The following is a 13,592-nucleotide window of genomic DNA, read 5'->3' as shown; positions in this document are numbered from 1 at the left end:
CCTTCTCTTTCTTTGTCTCACAGTCTAGAAGAGTGACATTTCAAAAATTATAGCAGCAGAGGTGTTTTTACCTATAGCAAAAGATGTACATGTAATCACATTATGACATACTACAAAATAGGTAAAAACAGTAGTTTTTAGTACTTTTATAAATTCAAACTTGGCAATTTTCCTTATTTCAACATTAATATCAATAGGCATTAATGCCAGTTTTTTAATGCCAGTGATTTTTAACCTGCTGAAATTTGTTTTATAACTCACTGCGGGGTAAATGAGATATTTAGTTATACTTTTGAAAGTATTGCTTGTGTATAAAATACCTGAAATAAAAGTTTGAAGATGTCCTATGAGTTGCCGTGAAGAGTAGTTGTGAAAGTTTCAAAATGACAGATGCATTTTAATGGCAGAGTAGGAGTTCATTTATCCAAAACAGAGGGAAATACAGCTCAAAGAGTAAGAAAGAATTTAGCAGATGCCGAGAACAGCAAACAATGGTCAGAGCATTGTGAATCTTCGGCTTTGATCTTGAGTACCTAGCTAGATATTACTGTCAATGCCTAAGATTGAAATGTAACAATATCAGGGGAAATGCATTTGAGAACAGTAAAACATTTATTTTGTACATATATAGCTTGAAATGCATATGGGAAATGTAGGTGGAGATTTTTAGTAGGCAATAGCATATGTGAGTTTGAAATGTAATGCAGATATATAATCTAAAACTGGTTCTCAATTCTGACTGCACATTAGGAAATTTACTGCTTAAAATGACTAAATCTCAGGCCCACTGCAGATTGATTAAATTAAAATTTATGGGGATGTGCGCCTGAATTTTTTTTTTTCATTAAAAAAAAAAAAGACTCCCCAGGCGATTATAAGAAACTGCCAGCTTTGGAAACTGCTGGCCTACAATTAGTGTCAACGTCATCATCGTGTGGGCTGTTGTTGGATGGATGAGAACAAGGATGGATGAGAACATCTAGAGAGTGCAGGTTGTTCCTCTTCTTGTCTTCTATTTGCCCTTCAGATCTGCCCTTTCATGTAGTCTGGGCACCAGAGCACCCTGAGCCCAGTGGACTGCACCAGTGGACTCTTCCATCCTCAGGTTTTTGGTAAGCACCATCTAGAGGAGGCATAGAGAGAAAATCAGGGACCCAGGAAGGTGAAAACAGGTTTTGTTTTCCCAGCTTCCTTTCTGCTGGGTCAAGGGGTAACTGCAAGTTGAGGGTCATCCTCAGTCAAAGGCCACAGCTGCAGCAGGTGCACCTCTTCACACAGCTGCTTCTAGAGTCTGCTTAGCTGCTTCAGGTCAAGGGATGATGAGGTCTCCCAACTGTTGCTAGCTCTATAGTTCTCAGCCATCTTCAGTTGATTCCCCTAAATCCTGCCTGCCCCTTCGTAGACAGTACCTTCATTAAATATTCCTCATTGGTTAAAAGGTAGTGACCTTGTGCTGAATATTCTATGCCAAGCCTCCGCCTGCTGCAGTAACGTAAGAATAGCTGTGGGCTGAAGATGGAACCAAGAGAGAAAATGACCTTTAAAAGATGGAACGAGGGGCCCAGGGAAAGTTTTGGCAATGGAGTCTGAGCATGTAGAGTTTAAATGTAAGAACGGAAAAAATATCTGTTGTATTTGAAAGGTCATGAAAGGCTTCTTCCCGAGAGGAATTTTAGTGGTGCGCTAAGAAAAATCAGATGGCAGGGGCTGGGGCATCAATGCAAGTGAAGAAATGAAGGGTGGTTATTTGACAAGTTTGATGATAGGAGGAATAAAGAGTTTGGATTTATTAAAAAGAAGACGTGGAGCTAATCAATTGAGATTGCCAAACTCTTTTAATGAAAATTAGCTGTGCTCTATCTCCAGCAGTTGCAACAGAGCACTAATAATATCCCCGAGACTATTGATGTGAGGGCAATATACATACTCAGTGCTGTAAAGGCTTAGATTTTTGATAGCTACTCAAGGAAGAACACAAAGAATTAAGTCTTTATTTTTAAAATGAACAAAGATATAAAGAGAGAAAATACAGAATGTATACGAATAATCAAAACATATGAAACGAGGGCCATCTCTGGTAATCAAAAGAAGGCTACTACAAGCAATGATACATGTTTTGCCTTATAACTTCATAAAGATTCAGAAAATGGGCGATAGCCACTATTGGCAAGAAGGCAAATAAAGTCCATTTTTGGTCAGAATGTCAATTTATGTATCTTTTCTGAAGTCTGGTCTTTGCACTCTTACCCTTTTAAAGAAAACATTAATTGTTTCACTGAAGCTCTGAGTTCATATGGCCATGCTCTCCTGCCCAGGTGTTCTCTCCCTTAAGCCTTCTCTTGAGCACTTATGTGCCACTAATCATCGTGACTTCAGTCCTTAAAGTTTCTTTAATACCACTGGACTATAAAATAGGATTGACGAAAAGACCCATTCAACATTGCATTGAAGGATTGAGTGCTATGTTTTAAGATATAATTTTATAACATACATCTATCATGAAATCCATTGACTCTTCACAATTAGATGCTCTTACATAGAAAACACAGTTACTTACAAAGTGATGGTTGAAATGAATCTCTGCTGTAATGCCATTACATATCCCTAAAACATATTTAAGAATTATGGAAGAGGAGCATTATTGGAAACAAAATGTATTGACACTAAAGAGTAACTATTTTAAAAAGGTAATATCATGATACTCATATGAATATCAAATGAATGCATGTCAAATATTTTATTTAACTCTTTAACTAATGAAGAAATGGGTATGATGCTGCACCCAATTCAAGGTAGAATTCAAAATTCAAAATAAACACATATATACGTAAATCAGGAATTTTGAAATGAATGTACAAAATGATGCAAAACTGGCTTTTTCCATGGAGATTGGGGTCGTTGTCCAGGAATCAGTAGTTATTTCCAGGGACAGAATTCATTTGCATTTCTATGGGCAGGTGTCATTTAAACTGCAATCAGTTATCTACAATTTATGGAATCGTAACCACTTTAAAAAAGATGAAAACAGTTAACTTGAAAGTTTCTCCTGCACTAAATGAGAAAGAAGCTCAGTTATTTTTAAATTTGCTTATTTTTGTCTTGTTCTTTTGTTTTAATTTCACAATATTTGACTGACAGTAACTTACCTGATAGTGATAAATCAATTTGTGCCACATCTCATGGCATATCAGCTTTCTGTGACTTTGTCCATCTCAAACAACCCCACATGCCTACCTCAACATGAGTTTTATCTCCCTTCAAACTGGATTAATGGTATCCATGTTACATGACTTTATACGTGTTCTTCACTTTACAGCAAATAGTTATGAACAATTAATGGAACACACACACACACCCAGACAGGAATGGGATCCTCTGAGTTTTGTTCACAGAGTCTATACTCTTTTCTACTGTGTCATATAATGGTGACAATTCAATTAGGTGGCCTATGTCCACAATCCATAGCATAAACGCCGGTAAATTTACAGATTCTCCGCATCCTATTTGGGAAGTGCTTCAGTGATATCTGTAGCCTGAAGAGAAAAGCTAAGTTTTTCCTATTTCTCTCTCTTCTTTCCTTCTCTTTTCTTTTGAATTTCCTAAAACAAAGGAAGAAAAAGGAGGGGAAGAATTTGGCAATGTGTCAGTTAATTTCATCAATGTAGACAAAGTTAAATTAGGAGGCTGAATTATCAAGATTGGCTGTTTCCATTGATGAAATTAAATCAGGTAAATTGCCAGTGCTTCACAAATGCTGTCTCAGGTGTGATTGAAGTTGTGATTGATTGGAAAGTACTCAGAGAGAAAACAAGTACAGGAAAAACAGCACTATTCCAAAATGCAGAACAAAACCACACATATTTAGGCTTTACAATTTTCGTGCTCCTTCATATTCTTACTTTGATGTATTTCTGCCTTTTAATTTAGCCTTTTCCTAAAAAAAAATAGTTTGCTTTACAGTTTACAAAGTAAGATATGCTTTAAGAGGTAGAAAAATGAGGCAAGTGAAAATGAATTAAAAAAAAAAAAGAATCCAGGAGCAAAGTCAGTCCACAAAGTTTGTCTGTGACATCATTGTCCTTCCAAACAAGGAGCTTCAAGTTCAACTCCAAACATTTACCAGTGCAGACGGGAAAATGCAGTGACCAAAATCAGAGTCCCTGGGTGAAAAGCAAGCCATTTAATAGGAATGAAAGAGTCCTGCTATAAATACTACAGAAAATAATTTTCAAATCTACTCTCCTAAGGAGAACACTTTGCAACATAATGAATATCATCTTTAGAAACATCTTCTTGTAATTATTTCTTAAAATATCCTTCCAGACAAAGCAATGACATCACTACAAACTCCAACTTAGCAAAACGCTTTTTGGAAAAAGGAAAGTGGAAGGACATTGAATGATGTCCACATATGTAGCTCTCTGATGATTTGACTTCATCCAAGAATCGTGTGGAAACAGCTAGAATGGGGTGAATTTTATATCTCCCAAACAGTTTTTCATAAATATCATTTTATTTGACTAAGCTTTCAAGTGTGACTCAATGATAGTAAAGGGGAGAACCTAATTCCTGACAATTGCATGAGATGTTGGTCTTCAGTGTTGCCAGTTAACTGAGAAACTATGTTAATAATCAGCCGTGTTAGCCCTTTTCTGTTAGATAATTTTATTATTCGCAATTCTCTTTGATGGGTATTAGGTTTAGACAATTGACCAGCAAACTATTTTTTTTTTGAAAATGACCACAAACATGTTAAAAATGGATGAACCCTGAGAGGAGACAGGAAAACAGCACCTAAAAATAGTAGAAGGATATTATTTCTCTGCCATTATGGACTTACCTTTTAGTAATAAACATTTAGTTGGTTCACTTTTTTAGTATCAACACTTTTATTAATTGCTTCTTTTTTTACAAATTTGATTTTATTATTTTGATACCTACTGATCTCTAATTTCTTAAGTCTGTCTTACTTTAATAAAATGATATACAGTGCATTTTAAACTTAAATACTGTATATTCATATTTAAATCTGAGATTATTGGGACATAATGATATAAGAATTTATATAAGGCCATCCTCTGAATCCATATTCAATTAAGCTAAAAAAGAATGTCCAATTTAGGAATCCCACAGACCCATCAGTAATCAGGCAAGTACTTAACAGCCATCCTATCATTGGTCTCTCTAGTTTTTATTTATTCTTGTAGTATTAACAGATGATTTCTATAATGTTGATCAAATAAGATTTACGATCTAAGTTGAGTTAAATCTCAGAGAATCAAACTCCATTGTGGAATGGAAGTTTTTAGTTTCTTATATATGGCAATATTTTGTAAGATATTTTCATAACTAACAAAGTATTCTCATTATAAATTAAGTACATTTCTCCCTTAAGCTTTATAAAAAAATGATTTTAGAAAATTTCTGAAATAAGTATCAAAATGCAAGATTGTAAAATACGTTTTGATAAATCAGAAACATTCTTATTAAGAGTTTTCTTTATTAATAAGTTATACTTCTATGTTTATAAAATATGTTGTATTGTTAAATGAAGCCAATGAAATTGATCAAGGGTTAGGTTTTAGAATATTTCTGTCCAGAGCTTTGCTCCTCCAAATTCTGTCGTGTTAGAATTTTATTTTTTGGCTACAGGAGGATAGAAGCCTAAAACATTTTAAAACTACATAATCCATTTTTAAAATTACACATGTAAAATGATGTGCACAAATAAATACTCTGTCACGCAAACATGCACACAGAGCATAAACACATGTACACACATTACATATTAATGCTTCTTCTAGGACAGAGATTAATAAGTAGTAGAGAAAAAAGAATTACAGATACAATCTCAAAGCTTGTCATATTTCTACAAGGTAAATATATATCTCAGTGATAGTGCTATCAAAACCATACCATCAGGTTAAAGAAGTGGGTAAATATTATCAGAATTTAATGTGAAAACAGGATTATATTCCTACTATTGCCTGGTGACATAGTACTCAACACATTTTTTTTCGTGTTATTCATGTTAAATGTTAATCTGTTAATTTAAATTAAATCAAATTAAATAAAATCTGTTAAAGAAAATTGTTCAAATAGCTTCTCCCTAAAGTTTTCTTTAGTTCAAAAGATTCTGATGCTATATTTTAACCTACAGCTTACAAACAAATTTGGGTCTTTTAAAACTTCCATTCCCTCAATTTTAGTAAAAAAGAACCCTACTTTTATAACTTACATTAAACATTGGAAATAATGTATAACTTACTTATTAGTCTTAACTTTGGGAGAGAAGAGGTTTAAGTACGTATTTTAAAAAAAACAACAGAAATGAGTACTCATGATAAATAGTATATGCACCTAAAATATACTAAAATTAATGAGTACAAATACTCATTCAGCTCTCAAAGTAACTCTCCCAACTGAATAAACACGTTTAAAAATATTTTAATGTATTTATATGTGAGTTACACAAATCCATTAGTTTAGTATTTAGATAATATGACAATGATATATGAGACACAATTTATTTTAAGAATATTCATATAATAAATAAATGAATAAATAAATAAAAATAACATAACCGAATATACCTTAGAAAAACTATGAGGAAATGTTAAAGATAAGGCTTGGGAATTTTGCCAGCCCAGTGTGGGTATCATAGTGTAGGTATTCTTATTTCGATTAAACTAGTTGCTTTCAGTTTAAAAAGTAGATGATTTTACATACAAGTTTGCACTTCTAGCTTCTCTTTTCAAAATGAGTTCAGGCCTTCCCATCCTGACACCTTAAAAAAGCTGTGGCAAGGCCGGGCGCGGTGGCTCACGTCTGTAATCCCAGCACTTTGGGAGGCTGAGGCGGGCGGCTCACGAGGTCAGGAGATCGAGACCATCCTGGCTAACACGGTGAAACCCCGTCTCTACTAAAAATACGAAAAATTAGCCGGGCGTGGTAGCGGGTGCCTGTGGTCCCAGCTACTCCGGAGGCTGAGGCTAGAGAATGGCGTGAACCCGGGAGGCGGAGCTTGCAGTGAGCAGAGATGGCGCCACTGAAGTCCGGTCTGGGCGAAAGAGCGAGACTCCGTCTCAAAAAAACAAAAAAAACAAAAAAAAACACAAAAGCTGCAGCATGGCCGTTTCTGAAGATGGCGGGTATTGGGCACTCTCTACTTCCTCGACTCTACTCCTGCACTCTGAGACTGACCGTATAACATTTCCGATTTTCTTTGATTTGTGCTATTGTTTTTCTTATAGTTAAGGGAAATGTGAAATATTATTGTACCTTTGTCTGTCAAAATTTAGAAAAATGAAAACTAGACCAAAGGTGGGACTATAATTCATTGCAAAAACTCGATATCCTAAGCTAGTGTGTCAAAAGTGTACAATTTCGAGCATTATTATGAAATAAATTTAGTAAGATCTATCACCAATATATAAGAAATAGGATACAAAGTTTTATGAACTAAAAAGAAAATTCTCATTGAATTGTTTTTTAATCAAATTACATGAAGCTACATCGAAATATTTAAAAACATGTTGGCAATGATGAGTCTATAAAGCAATTTAGTGGGTATAACCCTCCCAATTTGCTGATATGGGCCCTGCCTGGTTTTGGGGGCCTTGAATCTGCAATCCCTGGTGGAGGACAACACCCCTGTTTCTCCGGACCTGAGAGTTTTTCTTTTAATTTAATTTCATTCACATTTTAATCAATCATTAGCGTATCTCCAAACTTTTTTAAGAATGATTTTAAAAAATTAAAAATACTTTACAATGTATTGCATTTACTATGTTTGAATAAAACATTATTTTGCCACTATCCCAAAGGATTGTTATATTTTTCTATTTTAGTAAGTTTATTGAAGACAAACAGGCCTTGGGCCGCTGCCTCTGTCTCTCCTGCCTTCCCCACTGAAACTCCAGTCCACATTCACAAACAAAGACAAACCTGTGTGAACTGAAGCACCACAAAACTACTTTTATGAAAGCAGAATGGAAGGTAAGTGTCATAATCTGTTCCCCCTTGTACTGTAGCATAACCTTTATCGAACTCACTGCAGCAAATACCTTTGTCATTCACCAAGAAATGGAAATTGTTTGGTGTAATTATGCCTTACCTTCCCGAGGTATATTTCTGGATTTGATTTACTGAATTCAAAGTTGAATGATTCACCAAACTTCTTGGTTTTCAATGCTTAAAGTCCCAAATAACTTTTCTTAAAATCAGAGCTGCCAAAGTTAGGAATGATTTTAATATCAATTCCCAAGAGGTGTAGAAGTAGCTACTGTGCTATTTCTCACACTTTATCAACCAAAGTCACCTTCACAAGCATCCTCAGGATGAAGACTTCAATAACTCTTAGGCTGTCCATTTCTCTAATGCACATTTGTGGTTGTCATAAAATATTTTTTATATTGATTTGAATCAATTGATCCATGTTTTGCCCACCAGAACAACAGAAACCAAATGTATTCTTTTTCTAGTACTTTTCATTTTTAAAAACAATTACTAGAATCCCCTGAGCCTTCTTTTGTTCTGTGGTCCTTCCCCCAGGACAGTGTGTCCAGGTGGCCTGCCCTTCCAAACCTCTCCTCTCTTTCAGACAACTTTGTCCTTGTCCCTTTGCAGAGGCCCTGGGCAGAGATTCCCTCCGGGAGGTCTGCTCAGACCAGTGCACGCTGAAGCTAATGAGTCATTTTATATGGACTTGGTGATGATCTCAGTGTCATAAAAAGGAGATTCCATTATTTCTCTTTCAAATACAGCCCTAGCTGCTGAGGCAGATCTCTCTGATTCTGTATTTTAAATTGATTTTTGAATTTAAATTGAGAGCTTTCAGGTCTTATACTTTTAGAGCCAAAAGAGAACGTTCACATCAACTGGAGATTAGGGTTAATGTTCCAGATCGACGGCCAAATAGTTACGTGGGCTTGAACAACTGTCCCAGTTGGCCTCCTGGGACAGCTGTTTGCTATAATATGGGAATAGGAATGTCATCTCCCCCTGCCTTACAGGACTCTTGTGAGGATCTAGTAAAGAATACCCATAAAAGTCTTTTAAAAAGGTTAGAGAACAGAAGATGTCATTGGTTTATACGTGTATCCTGATTCCACTCCTTCCATATCATTGTCTCTTCGTGAAAACCAGACTTCTCTAAAAGCTCTTGTATTATTATTATTTTTTTTCCAAGCACCAACCAATACTCTGACACCATCTGTGTGGACAGCAGTTCAATTGGATTCTAACTAACCAGAGTTAGAGAAAACCCCACGGGATGAGGGCCCAATGCCACATGATTGCCCCCATATCACATGCCAGCCACAAAAAGAGTGCCAGCCTTCCTGGTCTCCTGCCAGGCCCACTACAAACACAGGGTTCCCACCATTCCCACCCCTCCAAATGTGACAACTTTTTAGAACAACTCATAGAACTCAGGAGAACACTACACTTACTGATTTTTTGGCTTATTATGAAGGACAGTTCAGGACCAGTCAAATGGAAGTGGTGCACAGGACGGGCTGGGTATGGGGTGGGGGAATGACTGGGAGCGTCCTCACCCTCTCTGGGCGCACCACCCTCCCGGCACATCCATGTGTTTGCCAGCTTGGAAGCTCCTTGAATCTCTTTGCTCACGAGTTTTTATAACCCAATCTCTAATACCCTCCTTTCCCTGGAGGTTAGCGGGTATAGCTGAAGATTTCCAACGCCTAATCACCATTTGGTCTTTGTTGTGACCAGCCCTATCCTGAAGCTGTACAGAGGGCCGCACCCTAGGTTACCTCAGTGGCATAAACACAGGTGTAGTAGAAAGGGGCTTGTTATGAATAACAGAAGGCACTCCCACTTCTGCTAGTCCCGAGGGTTTTGGTAGTTCTGTGCCAAGAACAGGGGAAAAAGATGAAGTACAATTTTTATTACACCACTGCTGTCCATACTGGTTACCAGCATTTTCTTTGGTCTCTCCTCAAATGACACCACTCTCCGCTGCCCTGTCACTTCCCTGAACAGTTCTCTTGGTGATTTTCTCTCCTCGTCCTACTTTCCCTTTCATGAGCACAAGAAGTAGTTAAGCAGTGAACCGTTTATCGTTCTTGAAGCACCTCTCACTTTGGAGACTTTAATACCACAACCTGCTTGTTTTCCTTCCATGCTTCTGACTCTTCCTGCTTTGTCTCCTTGGAGATATATTAGTGAGAGAAGTAAAATGTTGCAACTGGTTTAAATGATAATTTGATATACAGATATATGCATTCTCCAGGGCACAGAATGCATTTATATTGCTAAGAAATGTGCTAAAAAGTGGAGACAAGGCCTGAAGAATCCCTGAGCAGACAACACTAGTCAGGCCTCATAAGTGACCTCAACCTTGTTTGATTTGCAAACATAAGTGAAAGTCAGCTTGAGCTATTTCTTGTAAATGCCTGTATTCAAAACAGAACTTAAGCTTAACCAGTCAGAAGCAGTCTACTCACTTATAATCCTATAACTGGGGGGACTTTCCAATGGGATAGATCAAATAAGGCAACTGTATAACTGAAACCAACCAAATGCTTTCTCTGATTTACTTCTGTGTTGTTCTATAAAAGCCTCCTCTTTCTGTTTCCTCAGTAAAGCTCCTGAACCAGTTCTACTTTGGAGGTGCCCAATTCATGAATTGCTTGCTCAAGTAAACTATTCTTTTAAAATTTATTGGGCCTCCATTTACTTTCAGATAACAGTAATTATTTGCATGCCTATGGAAGGAAACATTGGTATTACTGTCTTTTTTTTTTTTTTTTTTTTTACAATTTAAGTTCTAACTCTACAGAATTGTAAAATAACATAAGAATTAACCCAAAATGTGCATTCCTATCAAATCAGATAATCACCCAGAGATCCTGCTAAAATAATTTCCAGAATTTCACTGAAAGGACACCTAGTCATTTCTTTTGCTCATTTCCTGACAGTATCTCCACTAGTAATAAAAATAATATTGAAAGAAAATTCTTAATCTCAAACAGGCCAAGGATGCCCATAAGGTTTGACCTGATATTTACATAGTTGCAGAAGAATTTAAACTAACCATATGGGCATCTTTGAGTTTATTCTGTAGTTCTTAATCAATGAATTATTAAGCAACTACTAAGACCAGAGAATAAACTTATGACTAGGAGTTTTCACAAGAAATCTTTGATTGGTCTTCTAAAAATCCCTATTATTTTCTATTCTGTATTAGTTCATTTTCACACTGCTATAAAGAACTACCTGAGACTGAGTAATTTATGAAGAATAGAGGTTTAATTGACTCACAGTTCTGCAGGCTTAACAGGAAGCTTGACTTAGGGGTCTCAGGAAACTTACAATCACGCCAGAAGGCTAAGGGGAAGCAAGCACATCTTACCATGGCAGAGCAGGAGACAGAGGGAGCGAACAAAGGGGGAAGTGCCACACATTTTCAAACCACCAGATCTCTTGAGAACTCACTCACTATCACAAGAATAACAAGGGAGAAGTCTGCCTCCATGATTCAGTCACCTCCCACCAGGCCCCTTTCCCGACACATGGGGATTACAATTCGAGATGAGATTTGGGTGGGGACACAGAGCCAAACCATAACATATTCTAAGACCGGGAAACTGACCACAAGAAACTTTCTCCAGCAGATTTCACCTGCATTTCCTACATTCAGGTGAATCCTTTAAATTGACTGAGGCACATCCTGTACCAAGAAGAGACCTTTGTTACTGCCTTTGATCCTGAGACCTTCTGAGCCAGGTACTTGGGTACTTTTCCTGGGGAGGCTTTGAGGCTTTTACTCCACACATAATGTCAAACATGTTTTATAATAGTGGGATAGTCAGACTTGATTAAATGAGAATTATTTTCCAATATGATACTAAGTAAGGTCTTGAGTGTAGAATCAAATTGCCCAATTATATCCTAATAAAAAGGAAGGCAGATTCTTAGTGGACCTATTCAACTATCTATACAGCAGTTTCATAAAACATTAGGAAATTTAGTAAACCTTATTACTTCTGGGGAGTCAGTGAGAATCAGATACATTTCTTAAATGTTTCATTTCATCAAGAGCAGAGTCTATGAAATTAAGGGTAAGATTTGCTTCAAATCTTAAGAAGAAAGCACTTTGATATGTATCTTTTAAAACTAAAAACAACATTGATGGTATTTTACAATACTTGCATTTTCCTCTCACCTATGTAGTTAATTCCTGTTCTCAGGAACCCTGCTTTTAAGAGGAAGGTCTTGGCCAGCCGCAGTGGCTCACACCTGTAATCCCAGCACTTTGGGAGGCTGAGGCGGGCAGATCACCTGAGGTCAGGAGTTCAAGACCAGCCTGACCAATATGGTGAAACCCCATCTCTACTAAAAATACAAAAATTAGCCAGGCATGGTGGCGGGTGCCTGTAGTCCCAGCTACTCAGGAGGCTGAGACAGGAGAATTGCTTGAACCTGGGAGGCGGAGGTTGCAGTGAGCCAAGATCACACCACTGCACTCCAGCCTGGGCAACAGAGTGAGACTCCATCTCAAAATAAATAAATAAATAAATACAGTGTCCTGGAAAGCCTGACTCGGTAGATGGTTACCCTCTGAGAGTTGGTTAAGTAATATCACCTCAGCAGCTTGTACATAAGAGACCATTCTGGAAGTATAAACAGTTAAAGTTGCTGGTACAAACATTTCCACAAGGCTCTAAGAGCCCTCTTTTTACTGAAGACAAACTATGGTGTGAATCTTACATCAGTATCCAACATCAGAGTAAAGAGAAACTACCTGTAGATGACAAAGACTGAATGGCTGTGGCCAATTTATTATAATAACCAGTGATGTCAGAATGGAGAAGAGGGGAATTCTCTATGGGGTGTAGTAGGCAACAATTCCATAAGAGTTCGGCAGTGTTTCTCCTGTGCTGAGAATTATCATGTACAGCCAGAGTACTGGCAAATCTTCTGGGCCTTCCCATGAATTATATAATTTCTAAAATATTTATATTAATAATTTATATTAATAAATGAAATTGTGTCCTTGAAGTTCATACATCAAATTCCTAACCACGAATAGGACTCTATTTGGAGATAAGGGCTTTGTGGAGGTAATGAAGTTTGAATGAGATCGTAAGGGCAGGGTACTGGGATCATAAGAACCCCAATATGACTGGTGTCCTTATAAGAAGAGGGAGAGACACAAGGAGCATGCTTACAAGAAAAGGCAATGTGAGGACATAGTGAGAAGGTGGCCGTCTGCAAATCAAGGAGAGAGACCTTACAAGAAACCTACCTTGCCTGCACCGTGGTCTTGGATTTCCAGCCCCTAGAACTGTGAGAAAATAGGTTTATGTTGTTCAAGCCACCCAGACAGTGTTATTTTATTATGGCAGCCAAAGAGACTAATACAATCATATTTTTCTGTTTAAATTTTATCTAGCAATAGCTGAGGATCTTTCCCAATTTAATAATGCTTGCTATGCAGCTCTCACCATAGTGTCGAAGTGATTTAAGAAATATAGTGCACATCACAAAACATAATTATTTGTAGCATCGCTCTTTTCATAAGGTGAAAGAATAAATTTTTATGAAATCTCAAAAGAGATGTA

General features: G+C 37.0%; 1 long non-coding RNA gene across 3 annotated transcripts in view; it reads left to right on the top strand.

The window, feature by feature from the left end:
- Positions 1 to 13,592, top strand: part of LOC107967978 (uncharacterized) — a 135,817-nt gene that overhangs the window by 18,672 nt on the left and 103,553 nt on the right. For 2 of the 3 annotated variants that reach the window (XR_008538892.2, XR_001708854.4), the window contains exons 5-6: positions 7,851 to 7,998; positions 11,643 to 11,754. This is a non-coding gene — a long non-coding RNA (uncharacterized LOC107967978). Of the gene's footprint in view, positions 1 to 7,850; positions 7,999 to 11,639; positions 11,755 to 13,592 lie in introns of all 3 variants that reach the window. The other variant, XR_008538891.2, reaches the window with a different exon arrangement.

This window comes from Pan troglodytes, chromosome 14 (assembly GCF_028858775.2).
Source record: "Pan troglodytes isolate AG18354 chromosome 14, NHGRI_mPanTro3-v2.0_pri, whole genome shotgun sequence".
In the NCBI taxonomy this organism is placed as follows: domain Eukaryota; kingdom Metazoa; phylum Chordata; class Mammalia; order Primates; family Hominidae; genus Pan; species Pan troglodytes.
This window is presented reverse-complemented; position numbering and strand designations above follow the sequence as displayed.